Below are 15108 nucleotides of genomic sequence, written 5' to 3'. Positions count from 1 at the left end.
AACCTACCAATGCTTCACATGACCTTCAGCCATGCACAGCAGAGGTTGACCACAGGGACTGTCTCTCTGGTTGTGGGAATAGGTGTGATATGGTATCTCTGGGTGTGAGAGTGGGATGGAGAGTGTCTGTCTGGGTGTGAGAGTGTCTGGGTGTGAGAGTGCATGAGAGTGTCTCTGTGTGTGGGTGTGTGAGTGTGAGTGGGTAAGTGAGTCTGATTGGATCTGGGAGTGGGTGCATGAGTTGCTGAGAGGGTCTGTGAGTGGGTGTGTAAGTGTCTGAGTGGGTCAATGAGTCAGTGCTTGAGTCGCTGAGTGGGTCTGTGAGTGGGTGTATGATTGTCTGTGTGGGTCTGTGAGTGGGTGTGTGAGAGTGTGAATGGGTCTGTGTGTGGGTGCGTGAGTGTCTGAGTGGGTCTGTAAGTGGGTGTATAAGTCGCTGAGTGGGTCTGAGTGAGTGTCTGAGTGGTGTGTGAGTGGGTGTGTCAGTGTCTGAGTGGGTCTTTGAGTACATGCATTAGTGTGTGAGTGACACTGTGTATGTATATTTTTTTATTTTTTCCTGCAAGGTTCACAATTCTTTCACAGCCTTACATGAGGGGGCTACGCTGAGCATCACGATAAAGTGTTGACTCCAGACATGTTCGAAAAAATCAGTTTTGGGCTTTTTAAAACTCATAAGGGGTCCTTCAGAGGGCCCTACAATGCACCCATGGGATCAGAATACCCCTACCCTGACTCCTTCTATAGTTTCCAATCTTTTTTTCATTCTCCGGGACATGGTCATGGTTCAGAAAATGTCAGCAGCAACTTTCTTCACAAATTGCAGCCAACCAGTCACAGCACTACTCCTGGCATGAGTGTTTGTGAAGCTTTGCGTAGGTGTCACAAAGGATCCATGTCCCTATATAAATAAATGTGATTCTCATTTAATAACCAGAGAACTCCTGAACAGATTTACACCAAATCCCAAAAAGGCACTTTGTGGACCAGTAGCTACCTTTCTGGCAAATTTGGTGTAAATCCGTCCAGCGGTTCAGGCTGTAGTTGTGCTCAAAATCCCTAAGGAAATTATCATGGGGAAAACATGTTTTGGGACCCTCTCCTTTTTCTCCCTCTTGACTGATCACCCCAAAACTTTCTAAACAGCAGTGAAGTGAGAGTTAAACTTTTTTGGAAAGTTTTGTAAAGATTCATCAACCGGTGCCAAAGATATAGGCAAGTCAAAAAATGCTTTTCCTAAGGAAACTGGGTACTTACTATAATTACCTAGTGGTGACCACCACTGAGGTATACATATATATATGCATACATATACATACATATATATATACCCATGAGATATCCACATCACCAAGCAGCCAATAGTTCCTATAAAACCCTGGACAAATGAAATGTTGCCCCAACTAACTACAATATGAACCCACTTCACTCTTTGGCAATTGTGGATAGTGATGAGAGTGAACTCAAGTACAGTGTTATTGACGGAATTCAAAAGGAAGTGAGGGGAGGTAATAGAGAGAAGAAACATAGGTGCATGTTTACTAGAAAGAGGAGATGGGCAGTGCAGGAAGTGACCTTGCAGCGCTGCCCCACACCCCATGGTGAAGAGCAGAAATGCAGTGTATTTACAAAATACAGTGCATTTCTGTCCTCTGTCTGTGCTGGGGTCCTTTTGGCTACCTAGCCCAAATGGTGGAACCCTTGCACCAGGGTGCAAGGTTGCCTGCATTGCATGCATTATTGTTTTTGTGCTTGAAGGAGCACCTTCCTGCACAAAAATAACCCATGGAAGCATTTTCCTTTTTCTATGTGTTAAAGATGGAAAAACAAGGAGAAATGTGTTTATTGGGGAGATGTGCAGCTTTGGCACATTCCTAGGTTTACATAGCCTTATAAATCTGGGAATGCATTAAAACCCATGGGTGTTTCTTGGGAAAACCCACCTCAATAACCATGGATCAACCCCTGATGCAGAGAAGGCAGTGCAGTGATGTGTGCTGCCTTCCCTTATTCCATATCTACGAGGTCATGAAAAGCTACATAAAGTGGCTTTGTGTGACCTCGTAGATATTGGTCTGCACTCTGCGCCTCCGGAGCATCAACAAAAGTGATGCACCAGAGGTGCAAGGGGCTTGTAAATATGCCCTTAGGATTTTAGTGTCAAATAATATTTTAGCTTTCAACAGCAAGGACCGCATGGTGTGACCTATGATGAGGAGATGTATGTCCACATGTAACTCTTATTCTTCATGTGTGAATATGTACTTCTGAAGTTTACCAGCTTTAATTGATTTTATTTTTGATCTGAACCTGTAGTCTGCTGCTGGGTTGACAGAAGTTTGCTGTTTTTAATGTTTCTATTAGATTTTTATATTTTTTTATTTTTCTGATTGTTCTCTTTATCTCCGTTAACTCTGTAGAAGTGAAGGAGCTAATATATCTGGCCATACGCTCACATGGGCTGTATATAGGTAAAAGTGTTCGAGAACAGTATATTCTATTTTTTTGAGACAGTATATATTTTTTGAGAGAATGAAAGCTTCCCCAGTGCCTTAATGTTGAAAGTCAGAATGCGCACTTATAAAAGTAAATTTGTCATTACTAAGGATTGGACCTAGGCTAGGCTGCATCTGTGACTAACAAGGGGCTCTATTATTTATGTTGTATTATGCTATTGTTGCATTGGATGACAGTAATTGATTAATCCCACTTGGGCATATTTTTATACGTTGTTCTCCCCTAACAGGTACATGTAGAAACTTAATTTACATCGTTATGACATGGATGTAATGACGTGACCCACTGCGACGTTAATATTAGTGCAGACGAGTATTTTGAGCAAATACGTTGTGTTTAGTATTCAGGCTGTTCACAGTGAGTTACTTTGTGGGGCATCGGTGGGTAAATAAATGTGCACACAACAAAGATGTATTTATTGTGTGGAGCAGTAAACACTAACAAAACATTGTGTGTAAAAACATTAATGTTATTTTGGAGAACTATATATGTTGGCTTAGTTAGCTCCGTTTTCATTTGTGTAATGTTTGCGCGCATCGCAGTTTTTTTATTGCCTATCATGGCGAAACGTTTCTTTTTTCGCTGCCTCAATAAACTAACATAGGCTTCCTTTGGTTCCATTTGCTCCTTAGAGTTAGAAACATCGGCGCCGAGCGGTAAAACACCCACCACTTGTCCCTCCCATTGATCTGGCAGCAGACCGGCAACGGCAGCATCTAGAGCTAATATATATAACTTGCTCCTGTGGAGTGTTATATAAATTCTTTGGAAATGTGCTTCAGTACTTGTGGTTGACCATGTGTAGCGCTTGGGAAACGGCCTTTACAACGGGGCCGGAGCCACGCAGGCCGTAACCACGCAGCGTTTCCACGCCTGCCCTGAAATACGCATGTGCCTGAACCTTGCAATTCCATGTTTAAGGAGCCATGCGTTTGCGTGGTTCAGGCACACAGCGGTAACAGCTAGGAGAGGAACGCGACAGCTGGGTAAGTGGGGCTCGGGGGATTTTTAAGGACAGGGTGGGGTAGGTTTTAGAGTACAGGGTGGAGGTGGGTGGTCGGAGTAGTTTTTTTAGGACAGGGTAGGGTAGGTTTTAGGGTTCAGGGTGGGGGCAGGAAGGTGTGGTTGTTTTAGGACAAAGTGGGGTAGGTTTCAGGGCTTAGGGTGGAGCGGAGGGCCAGGGTAGTTTTTGGGACAGGGCAGAGTAGGTTTTAGAGTGGAGGCGGGGTTCAAGGTAGCCTTTATGACAGGGTGGGCTAGGTTTTAGGGTTTAGGATGGGGCTGGGGGGTCACTGTAATTTTTAGGACAGGGTGGGGCATTTTTTAGGACAGGGTAAATTTGAGGATTTAGGGGGGGTTGGGGTAGTTTGTAGGACAGGACAGGGCAGATTTTAGGGTTTAGGTTGAGGTTGTTTTTAGGACAGGGCAGCATAGGTTTAAGAGTTTAGGGTGGGGGTAGGGGGTCGGCGCAGTTTTTAGGACATGGTAAGGGAGTTTTTAGGACAGGGTAGGGTCTAGAGTTTAGAGTGGGGGTAATGTGTTGGTGTATTTTTTAGGACAGAGTGGGGTAGGTTTTATGACAGGGCAGGGTAGCTTTTAGGGTTTAGGGTGGAGCGTGGGATCGGGGTAGTTTTTAGAACAGGGCGGGGTAGGTTTTAGGTATCGGGGCAGGGTTGGTGTAGTTTTGAGGACAGGGTGGTGCAGTTTTTAGGACAGGGCATGGTAGCTTTTAGGGTTTAGGGTGGGGATGGGGTTGATTTTAGGACAGGCCATGGTAGTTTTTAGGGTTTAAGGTGGGGGTGGGGGTGGGGTTGATTTTAGTACAGGACAGGGTAGGTTTTATGGTTTAGGGCAGAGGCAGGGCTTGAGGTAGTTTTTAGGATAGGGTGGGGTAGTTTATAGGACAGGGTAGGTTTTAGGGTGGCGGCAAAGAGGTCGGGGGTTGTTTCACACAACCACACATGGCATTACAAAATATACCTTTACTAAGAATGTTAAAGTCTATGTAAAGGCATGCTTGGTAAAGGCATGCATATTTAAAATGAGGTCGTTGTTCTGACCATGTTGTTAAGCCATGCGTGGTTCTGCCATGCATGGTTCTGTCATACAAACTTGCTGGTGAAACTGCCTTTACAATGCAGCAGGAGCCACGCAGGCCGTAAGCATGCAATCGTTTCCCCACTTGCCCTGAACCACTCATGTGTCTGAACCACACAAATGCGCAGTTGAGGTACCATGCGTTTTTGTGGTTCAGGCACACAGGAGGAACAGCCAGAAGAATAACGCAATGGCTGGGTAAGTGGGGCTGGGGCAGGTGGGGGGGATTTTCAAGGACAAGGTGGGGTAAGTTTTAGAGTTCAGGGCAGGGGTAGGGGAATCAGGGTAATTTTTAGGACTGGTTGAGGTAGATTTTAGGGGTCATGGCAGGGGCAGGTGGCTGTGGTAGTTTTTAGGACAGGGTGGGGTAGGCTTTAGGGTTCAGGGGGGTTGAGGTAGGGTAGATTTTAAGATGGCTGGATAGTTTTTAAGACATGGTGGGGCAAGTTTTAGCGTTTAGGGCAAGGGGTTAGGGTAGTTTTTGGGTAAGGGCAGGGTAGGTTTTAGGGTTTAGGGCGGAGTCAGGATAGTTTTTAGGACTGAGTGGGTTAGTTTTTAGGACAGTGTAGGTTTTAGGGTTTAGGGAAGGGGTGGGGAGGGTTGCTTTAAGGACAGGGGAGGGTAGGTTTTAGGGTTTAGGGAGTTGGGTGTCAGAGTAGTTTTTAGGACAGAGTGGGGGAGTTTTTAGGACCGGGTAGGTTTTAGGGTTTAGGGCGGGAGTTGGGGTAGTTTTTAGGACAGGGTCGGGTAGGTTTTTGGGTGGGGGTCAGGGTAGTTTTTAGGACAGGGCGGGTAGGTTTTGGGGTTTGGGAGGGTCAGGGTAGCTTTTAGGACAGGGCGGGGGAATTTTTAGGACAGGGTAGGTTTTAGGGTTTAGGGCGGGGGGTCCGGGTCATTTTAAAGACAGGGTGGGATAGGTTTTAGGACGGGGCAGGGTACGTTTTTGGGTTAAGGCAGGGTGGGGTAGTTTTAGGACAGGGTAGGATAGGATTTCCGGTTTAGGGTGGGGATGGGGGTGGGTAGTTTTTAGGACAGGGTGGGGTAGTTTTTAGGACAGGGTAAGTTTTACGGTTTAGGGCTGGGGTCAGGGGGAGTTTGTAGGACAGGGCGGTGTAGGTGTTAGGACAGGGCAGGGTAGCTTTTAGGGTTTAGGGCAGGGTGCGGGGTCCAGGTAGATTTTAGGACAATGCAATTAATTGTAATGGCTTGTGTGGTAAAGGCATGTATGGTTAAGACGTGGTCTTTGTTCTGAACGCGATGTTAATCCATGCATGGTTCTGCCATGCTTGATTCTGTCAAACAACCGTGGTGCTTAACATACTCCAAGTCTGTGCTAAAATACATTCAAGCCTTTTTTTACACTTTTAGGACTAGAGGAACTTTGGAAGTGTAACTCACAAAGTGCAATTGTCTTACTTTTTGTGACTGTTATTGTCAATATTATTTATTGGCAATAAGGGGCCTCATTACAAGTTTGGCGTTCCCAGGACCGCCATATTAGCGGTCCGACCGTCATCGGTCTGGTGGATGTGACTGAGGTATTACAAGTTTGGCCATCGTACCAACAGAAGCCCGCCAGCGATCCTCCTGCACCGCCAGGCAGCATAGATTGCCACCATCATGAGGAAGCACAACCAGGCCAGCAGAGCCTGTGTTTCTGCCGGACTCATTACAAGGTTGCACACCGCCAATGTGCCCGTATCAGAAGGTGGAAATGGACAGTATAAAGGGAGACACTCACCTGCAGGTAGCTTTTCCCGTCCTCTGCCAACATCGAGCCATTCACAAACATCATGCTGCTGCTGATAATCATCGATGGACAACGAAGTCAACATCGCTGTGCAAGTACACACCTTCCTGTATCATCAACCTTAAAAACAGCTTTAGTGCAAGCTTACATATCGTAGGGGGGCACGCCATGGGCAGCAGTTACACATCACAAACAACACACAATCACAAACATATATCAACATGGACACATACACAGTCACAATACGCCCCCTTTGGGCAGCACACTCACACAGCACTGCAACACTACACAAATACACACGGCCACACAGCTCAGGCAGATGTAGACTGAAGGCTACACAGCATTGTCATACACATCATCAACAACACACCTACAGCAGCACCCCCTGCTGATTACAACCTTGTTCTCTGCAAGTCTTTTCATGGCGGTACCACCGTCATGAAAAGGCTGGTGGAGAATAGGTGCAGGGTGTCACAGGGGACCCCCTGCACTGCCCATGACATGGGCAGTGCAGGGGTCCCCCTGCCCAGCTCCCTCAAAATGAGCACTGTCTGCTGTGCAGACTGTTGGGCCTGCAAACCCGGATATGCCTCAGTAAAAAACTTCTGAGGTGATCATTTGCCTTTGCAGCAAACAATGCTTGTTTACAGAGACCAATCCTTGTTTGCAGAGACCATTACTTGTTGGAACTAATGCTTGTTAAAGACCAATGCTTGTTTGGGAACACATGTTGCACAAGCCTCTAGCATCCCTATGACTCAGACTGGTATAACTCCCTATGCCTCAGACTGGGTTTGGATGGATGCAGCAGGTACTTAAACCACACCCGGCCTGAATTGCTTGCTGTAAGTCACTAGCTGCAGAGAAGGAATCTCTGCTCCTCCGCTTTGATCTTCACATTCTGTTCTGTCCAGCATCTTGGAGGCTGCTTCTGGAAGAAGAAGTGACTGAGGGAATTAAAACTTAAAAAGGCAGTAACGTGCTGCTCATGATTTAAGAACATTTATTGCTAAAACCTGATACTTAATGACTTGAAACTTGATAAATGAATGTTCCAGGATGTGATGTGCCTAAAAGGGCAGATCTTTGAGTTTCAATGTCATTGGGATGTTTGCCGCGTGTCATGCTATAATGCTTATTATAGTTGCTTGCATTATACTACAGAAAGGAGTTTCTATTGAACTATTATGAAAACGATATACGTGAATACGTTTATTATCACTAAGTTTAATGTAGCATTACTATTGTTGTTAGGGATACAATGTACTGTGAATACAGTCATTATCATTGAGTTCAAAGTGGCATTTGCTTTATTTCAAATTGTTGATACGGAACATTCTGTGTTTGGTGCCTAAACGAAGTTGAAGCTTATCTTTGCCATGCTCAAAAGTATGCTGTGATGTAACAGTGTTAAGCCATTTTTCAAGAAGTTGAACCCTACTGATCAACCCTATGTTTTCATAGTAATACAGCGTGATCCATAATCCTTGAAATTAGCTGATTTGGCACACATGCTAGGGAGTTTGCAATGTGAAACCCAGGTATTGTCACAGCAGTTAGATGCTCTTCATCCCACACTTGCACCTGAACCACCTCCTTTAAGTAAACCTGCGTTCTTTGGAGCAAGGCCTCAACCATTTCAAGAGGGGGCTGCTTGAGAACACTCACAGAATAATGCTTCGGTAATTCAGGTCATTGCACCATTTTCGGTACTATTAGCCCCCTACCCCCCAGTGCGCTATACAGGGGATCCTGCTAGGCTCACTATATTTCTAAAGCAATGTAACCTTCATTTTTTATGTCAACCAACTTATTTTCCTGATGAGCAGTCTAAGGTGGCATTTGTTCTCTCGTATTTGCTGCCTCATCCTCTATTCTGTTAGTGGAATGGGATTTTCCGTTATTATACGACTATCAAGCATTTAAAACAGAAATGAAACAACTGCTTGATAAGCATAAATTTTTCCAAGCATTGGACTCTGAACTGCTCAAACTAAAGCAAGGTAATAGGGATTTGCAGACATACGTAACTGCCTTTAACAGACTTGTGGCTGAGGCTGATTGGCCACCACAGAAGAGGGGGTCCTTGTTTTATAGTGGGTTAAAAGATTAACTTAAGGATCTTTTACCTCAAGTAGTTAATTTACCCAATTCTTGCGAAGTGCTAATTGATTTAGTGGTCAAATTGGATTACCGGTTGTCGTAGCGACAGAGTGACAAAGGTTACACCAACCACAGGTTGTTAGTGATTAGAGATAAGCAACAAGACACCAACAAAGGCACTAATGAAGGTGAACCAATGTAAATCAGTACTGTTAGGGGGCCACTTACTAAAGGAGAACAATAGCAAAGACGCGACCAAAAGTTGTGTCTGAATTGTGAAAAAAGGGTCAGTTTTTGAAGGATTGTACTGTTAAGCCTAAGAAACAGACCGTAGGGCCGAAAGTTCTGAAAGTGAAAGGTTTGAGGAAAAGTAGAACACACTACTACTGTGGAGACTCGTTGTTTAAATGTGAGAAGACCATATGCCTCCCATTTTTTGGTTCAAATTACCTCCCAGAAAGAATTCCATCACTTATATATATATGCACAGAAGGAATGGCTATCTTCAGACCACCCAGTTTTACTCAACCTCCTAGTGAATTCAGGGGTCACCTGAAATTTCATGGATATTGCCTTTGCAAAACAACTTGGGATACTGCTTCTGCTTAAAACCAGGCCCCGTTACCACAACTACTTGTGAGTTAACAATATGCTTATAGTTCAATTATTGTGAAACCATACAATTCAATTTGATATCTGCCCCTCAATTCAAAGTAATATTAGGAATTCCATGGCTACAAAAACATAATCCCAACATTAACTGTGGTACAAAAAGTGCTACCTTACAATCTCAGTTCTGTAAAGACCACTGTTTTGTGGAGGCCTTACCAGATAAAGGTATAGCTTTAAGCATAGGTAATGCAGAAAAAGGAGAACATGAGTTACCTTTGGTATACCAAGATTTTGCAGATGTCTTTGATAAAGGGAGGGCCACTACATTGCCACCGCATCATCCCTTTGACTGTCAGAAAGATTTACAGCTAGGTTCACAAGTTCTTTGTAGTAGAATTTATACTCTAATAGAAAGGGAAATTTGCATTTGCGCCAATACTTAGATGAGATGCTGGCCATAGGATTTATAAGACCCTCTTGGTCCCCAGCCTCATTGCCACTATTTTTCGTTCCTGAGAAGGAAGGGGAACTTATAGAGCCCTAAAAAAGATTGCGATGAAAAACAGATATCCGTTACCTTTGATTTCAACCCTTATAGATCAGGTAAAAAATGCACGCATAGACACTAAATTGGATTTGTGAGGGTCATATCACCTTGTAAGAGTCGGGGAGGCTGGCAAGTAGAAAACAGCTTTCCGGACTAAATTTATTCATACGAGTACCTCGTCATGCCTTTCAGGCTCTTCAATGCCCCTGTTGCCTTCCAATATTTCATCAACGAGGAACTATGGGATTTTAATGATCAGTGTGCTGTTGTCTATATTGACGACATTTTGATCCATTCCAACTTCTATCAAGAACATGTGGCTTATGTCTAGGCCATTTTACAAACCTTGCGACAAAATCATCTCTTCGCAAAACTAGAAAAGTTTTGTTTCCATGTTTGAGAAATATAATTCCTTGGGTATATCTTAACTCCAAATAGGGTACCAATGGACCCTGGGAAGGTTGAAGCCATCGCTCAGTGGAAGGCTTCACAAAATGTCAAATCTTCCTAGGGTTTGCCAACTTCTATAGATGTTTTATTGACCACTTTTTCACTATTGTAGCTCCCATCACGAGGTTACTTCGTAAAGGAATAACATTTCAGTGGGGAGAAGAGGCAGATAAGGCTTTTCATCTATTGGTAGACAAGTTTAGTACCGCCCCTATTTTAGGACACACAGATCCTATGCAACCATTTGTGGTAGAAACGGATGCTTTTCAAGTAGTGGTGGATGGGGTATTGCATCAACGCGAACCTGAAACCAGTGAGCTCCATCCAGTGGCTTACTTCTCCCCAAATTGAACCCAGTTGAAGCTAACTACTCAGTAGCAAACCGAGAATTGCTAGCAATAAAATGAGCCTTTGAAGAATGGAGACCTTATCTTTCAGGGGGTTTACACACCGTCACCATTTTAACAGATCACAGGAACTTACAATTCCTTAAGTCCGCACGTGCCTTGGCTACACAACAGTTGAGATGGTCCCAATATTTTAATGGCTCTGACTTCCTTATCCATTTCCAACCAGGTCGTAAGAATGGAAAAGCTAACACACTTTCTAGACTAGCTCGCACCATTACAAAACAAGTAATACATAACACCCTTTATTATTTCATCTGACAAGATAGTAGGGGCCACTATCCTTGATTTGGATTTCTTGCAAGAAGTGTAACAAGAGCAAGAAAGTACAGTAGCCATAGAAACTGTGCAACACCACACTACTGACATTACTAGCCATGGGGGATTTAAGAATGTAGCACAAAGGCTATACCTATCCACAACACACTACAAGACAAGGCTTGTGAGTGGTGTCATGTTAGTAAACTTGCTGGCCACCCAGGGTAGAAAAAGATTTGAGAAATCCTTCAACAACACTTTTGGTGGCCATCCATATCCAAAGATGCAAAGACCTTTGTATCCCATTGTGTTACCTGAACCCAATGGAAGAGTTCTCATCAAGCCCCTGCTGGTCTTTTGCATTCCTTACCTACACCACCTGCACCGCAGCACACGGTATCTTTAGACTTCGTAGTAGAATTATCAAAATCTCAAGCTGGGTTCACTACCATTCTAGTTGGGGTAGATCATTTGACCATGATGGCACACTTTGTTCCTCTAAAAGTCTGCCCTTGAGCTATACAATTAGCCCATGTATTCCTACAATCAATAGTCTGTTCACATGGTCTTCCTTCGGTACCTGTGTCCGACTGAGGAACACAATTTGTGTCCAAATTTTGGAAATGTCTTTGTCAGGAATTGAAAATGGATTTCCACCTGTTATCAACTCATCATCCACAGTCAGATGGACAAACGGAAAGAGTTAACCGGTGTTTGGAACAATATTTACATTGTTATCTCCCAAGCACAGAAGTGGATTGGGCTGAGTGCTTGTGGGTAGCCGAATGTGTGTATAACAATGTAATCCATGTATTCACTGAATATTCACCTTTTTACTGCACTTCTGGATATCACCCTTGAATGTTGGAATTAAGTGCAGGACCTCAGTTAACCACTACCGTGGTACAAGACTTTTTACAACAAGTGAGCGACAGTCAAAAAAATGTGCAAGACATTCTAAAATTAGCAAAGCAAGCATACAAAATATATGCAAACAAAAAAAGACGTCTGGGACCAAAGTATGAAGAAGGACAAAAGGTTTGGTTGTCAACTAAACACTTAAATTTGAAAGGTGCACACACGTTTCATCCAAGGTTTGTGGGTCCTTTTACTGTCATCAAAAGGATTCAAGAAATGTCAGTGAAACTAGAACTTCCCACTTCTCTACCATTTATTCCAGTGTTTCACGTCTCCTTAATAAAACCAGTAGCAGACTCTATGCATTACCCATTCCCTTCCAAGTGGAAAATCAACCGAAGTATGAGGTCAGGGCCAAACTAATCTCTAAAAAATATGTAACAAACATACACGTATATGCTCCCCGATTGGATCATCAGTAACACCATTGATGTCACTGACCATGTCATGAGTTATGTAATCTGTGAGGCTATAAGCAGTGCACTGGGGGGGTGCAAGGTATAGTTAGCTTAGGTAACTATAACTGCTGCATTTCTATGGTTTTATACGTAGAAAATGTGAGCCTAACTAAAATGTAACGGTAACCATTGTTTTTTTAAGAGAATTTCTATGTTGTTTTTTCTTCCTAACCATAATGTCCTTGTAACCTATGTTTTATTCAGTGAATTTCTATTTTGTTATTGTATTTTTGTAACTATAAGGTTACTATGATGTTTGAAAGTTTCATGAATTTGTGTACTTTAAAAAAAATTAAATACTGACTACAGTGTCTATGTATCATACATTTTTTCCTTTTTTATAATTGGTTAAAACACTGTAAAAATATGTTGAATAATACATTTCAATTTAATTTTAGGTAATTATATATGTTTTTATTTTATTTTCTACTTATAACATTTCTGATTTGATTGATATTTTTATATCTGTTGTTTTTTTAATTACATTTAGTAGTTTGAAAAGGAAATGTATATATATACATAGGTGTCGAAACTCTTAAAAAAATGTTAACATGCCTATTTCATTGAAATATGCTTTATTAGTATTATTTTTTTTAATTTTTACTGGAGTTGTGTACCCGTGGCGGATATTCGCATTGGAGACACGATTGTATCACATTTTCTGTATTGATAAAACATATAAAAACACCTTTTCAAAGTGTAACTGTGACCAAGTCATTTATTTGTCAATACTAATTAAATGAAATAGTCAATAGAAATGTATTTTTTTGAGTATTTCTTCTACGTTTCATGGAGTTGTGATGCATTCGTGACGTACTTCCGGAGTCATGATGGAGACGTGAATTCATTATTTTTTAAACATTTTTCATTTCAATATATTCAGACATTTTTATTTTATTATGAACTTCTGGAAATACTATGTCAGCAGAAAAGTATTATAAATATAAACACATGCCTATAATATCATGTTTTTGTCTTATTTTGTGCAGCTGCAAAACGTGGTGCGTACGTGATGGAGTCGTGGAGACCATGTGCCCCCAAACAAAACCTTTCTGATTAGTTGAAGACATTTCATTTACTTGCAATAGAAGGCCACATCAGTTTTTTCTCATCCTTTTACCATCTTCCAGGCAGTTTGCACCTGTGTTGCCGGAGTTTAATTTTGGTTATATTTTTTGTTTTGTTGCATAAATTGTTAAAAACAGCAGGATGGCAACTCCTTCTCCTGCAGATAACAACCAAAGCAGTCACTCTAAAATGAAGAGGCTCTCAGAAAAAGAAATGAGAGCACTGTGTGGAACTTCTTAACTAATCCTGAGGGTGAAAAAAGGTGAATGCAAAAAAAGTAACTTGCAGCCTGTGCAAGAAAGGCTTGCCATGAGGTTCTGATAAGAAATATTAATGCGGAACATCGTCCATAAAGAAGCACTTAGAAAGCATACACAGTGCTCGTTTAGCATGTGTGCAAAGGGAGAGAGATCTTGCCGAAGGGAGTGCTGCAAGTGAAGATCCACAAGCAGGAACATCATCTGGATCTGGTGTTCCATCAAGTTTCCGAGTCAGAGTGCCAGACTTTGCTGCATTTGAGCAGTGCTATATAATGTGCAAATGCACTTTGTGTGTAGGCGAACAGTTTGTGCAGAGTATTGTGAATGCCATCAAAGCACGTAGGTGCTAGTTTTTTAGTTTGTTTTTTAAATCAAACTATGTTTTTTTTTTATAGTACACCTGTTTAAAACTTTTTGTATTAAAAAATATAATAAGCTAAATTGTTCCAAAAAACACAAAAACATTAAAACGTTAAAAAATCTTTTAAAAAATGAGTCTTTTCAGAACTGCTATACTGGTAAAAAGAAGAATAACTATCTGTTATATGTTTGTTTGTTATTTGTATCTGTTAGAGTGTCTGTGCAGGTGAGTGACAGTTTGCACAGTAACTGTATGGTTGAGTATCTGAATGTATGAGTGCTTCTGTGGGCGAGTGACTGGGTATGTGAGTGCCTGTATGAGTGAGTTAATTGACTGCCTAAGTCCCTTTATGGGTGATTGACTGACTATGTGAGAGATTGGATAGGTTACTGCCTTCTGCATGAGTGCATGTATGAGTGGGTGCCTGGTTCCATGAGTGGGTCTGTGGGTAAGTGTCTGGGTGTATGAATAGTTGTATGGGTGAATGAGTGGGTGTCTGAGTGTGTCTTTGGGTAAGTATCTGGTTATGTGAATGGGTGGGTGTTTTGGCATGTGTGTGGGTGTAGAGGTGTGTGACTGGGTCTACGGGTGCTTGCATTTCTGAGTGAGTTGGTGTGGAGAGGCTGTATAACTGAACAACTGCCTTTGTGACTGCCTGTGTGAGTACCTGCATGACTTAGTAACTGGGTATGTGAGTGGCTATATGGGTGAGAGACTGAACTTGACTAGTTGTATGGATGTGTAAGTGGGTGTCTTAGTGGGTAAATGGGTGTGTATGTGGGTATGTCAGTGTGTGAATAGGTGACTGTCTGAGTATGTGAGTGACTGCAGAAGTGAGTGACTGGGTGTACAAGTATTTGCATTGTATTGGTGAACGACTGGCTCTGCAAGTGCCTGTATAATTAATTGGCTGGGTATGTGAGTGGCTTTATGGTTGAGATACACAGGAGCATAACTAGTATGGATGAGTGAGTGAGTGACTGAATGGATGCGTATATAGGTATGTCAGTGTGTGGTGTGAATGGGTGAGTGTTTGCGTGTGTGAGTGGTTGTAAAAGTGAGTGACTTGGTGTAAGAGTGCTTGCATTGGTGAGTGACTTGCTGTGTCAGTGCCTGTATAGGGGAACAACTGGCTTTGTGAATACCTGTATGATTCAGTGACTGGGTGTTTGAGTGGCTGAATTATTCAGAATCTGTATTTGTCAATGCTGAATGGGTGAGAGTCTAGCTATGTAAATGGCTGCAGAGGGGAGTGAATGGGTGCATGAGGGCTCTATGAGTGGCTGTATGGGTGACTGGATA

This window comes from Pleurodeles waltl, chromosome 5 (assembly GCF_031143425.1).
Source record: "Pleurodeles waltl isolate 20211129_DDA chromosome 5, aPleWal1.hap1.20221129, whole genome shotgun sequence".
Classification (NCBI taxonomy): domain Eukaryota; kingdom Metazoa; phylum Chordata; class Amphibia; order Caudata; family Salamandridae; genus Pleurodeles; species Pleurodeles waltl.
Note: the sequence above shows the minus strand (reverse complement) of the source record.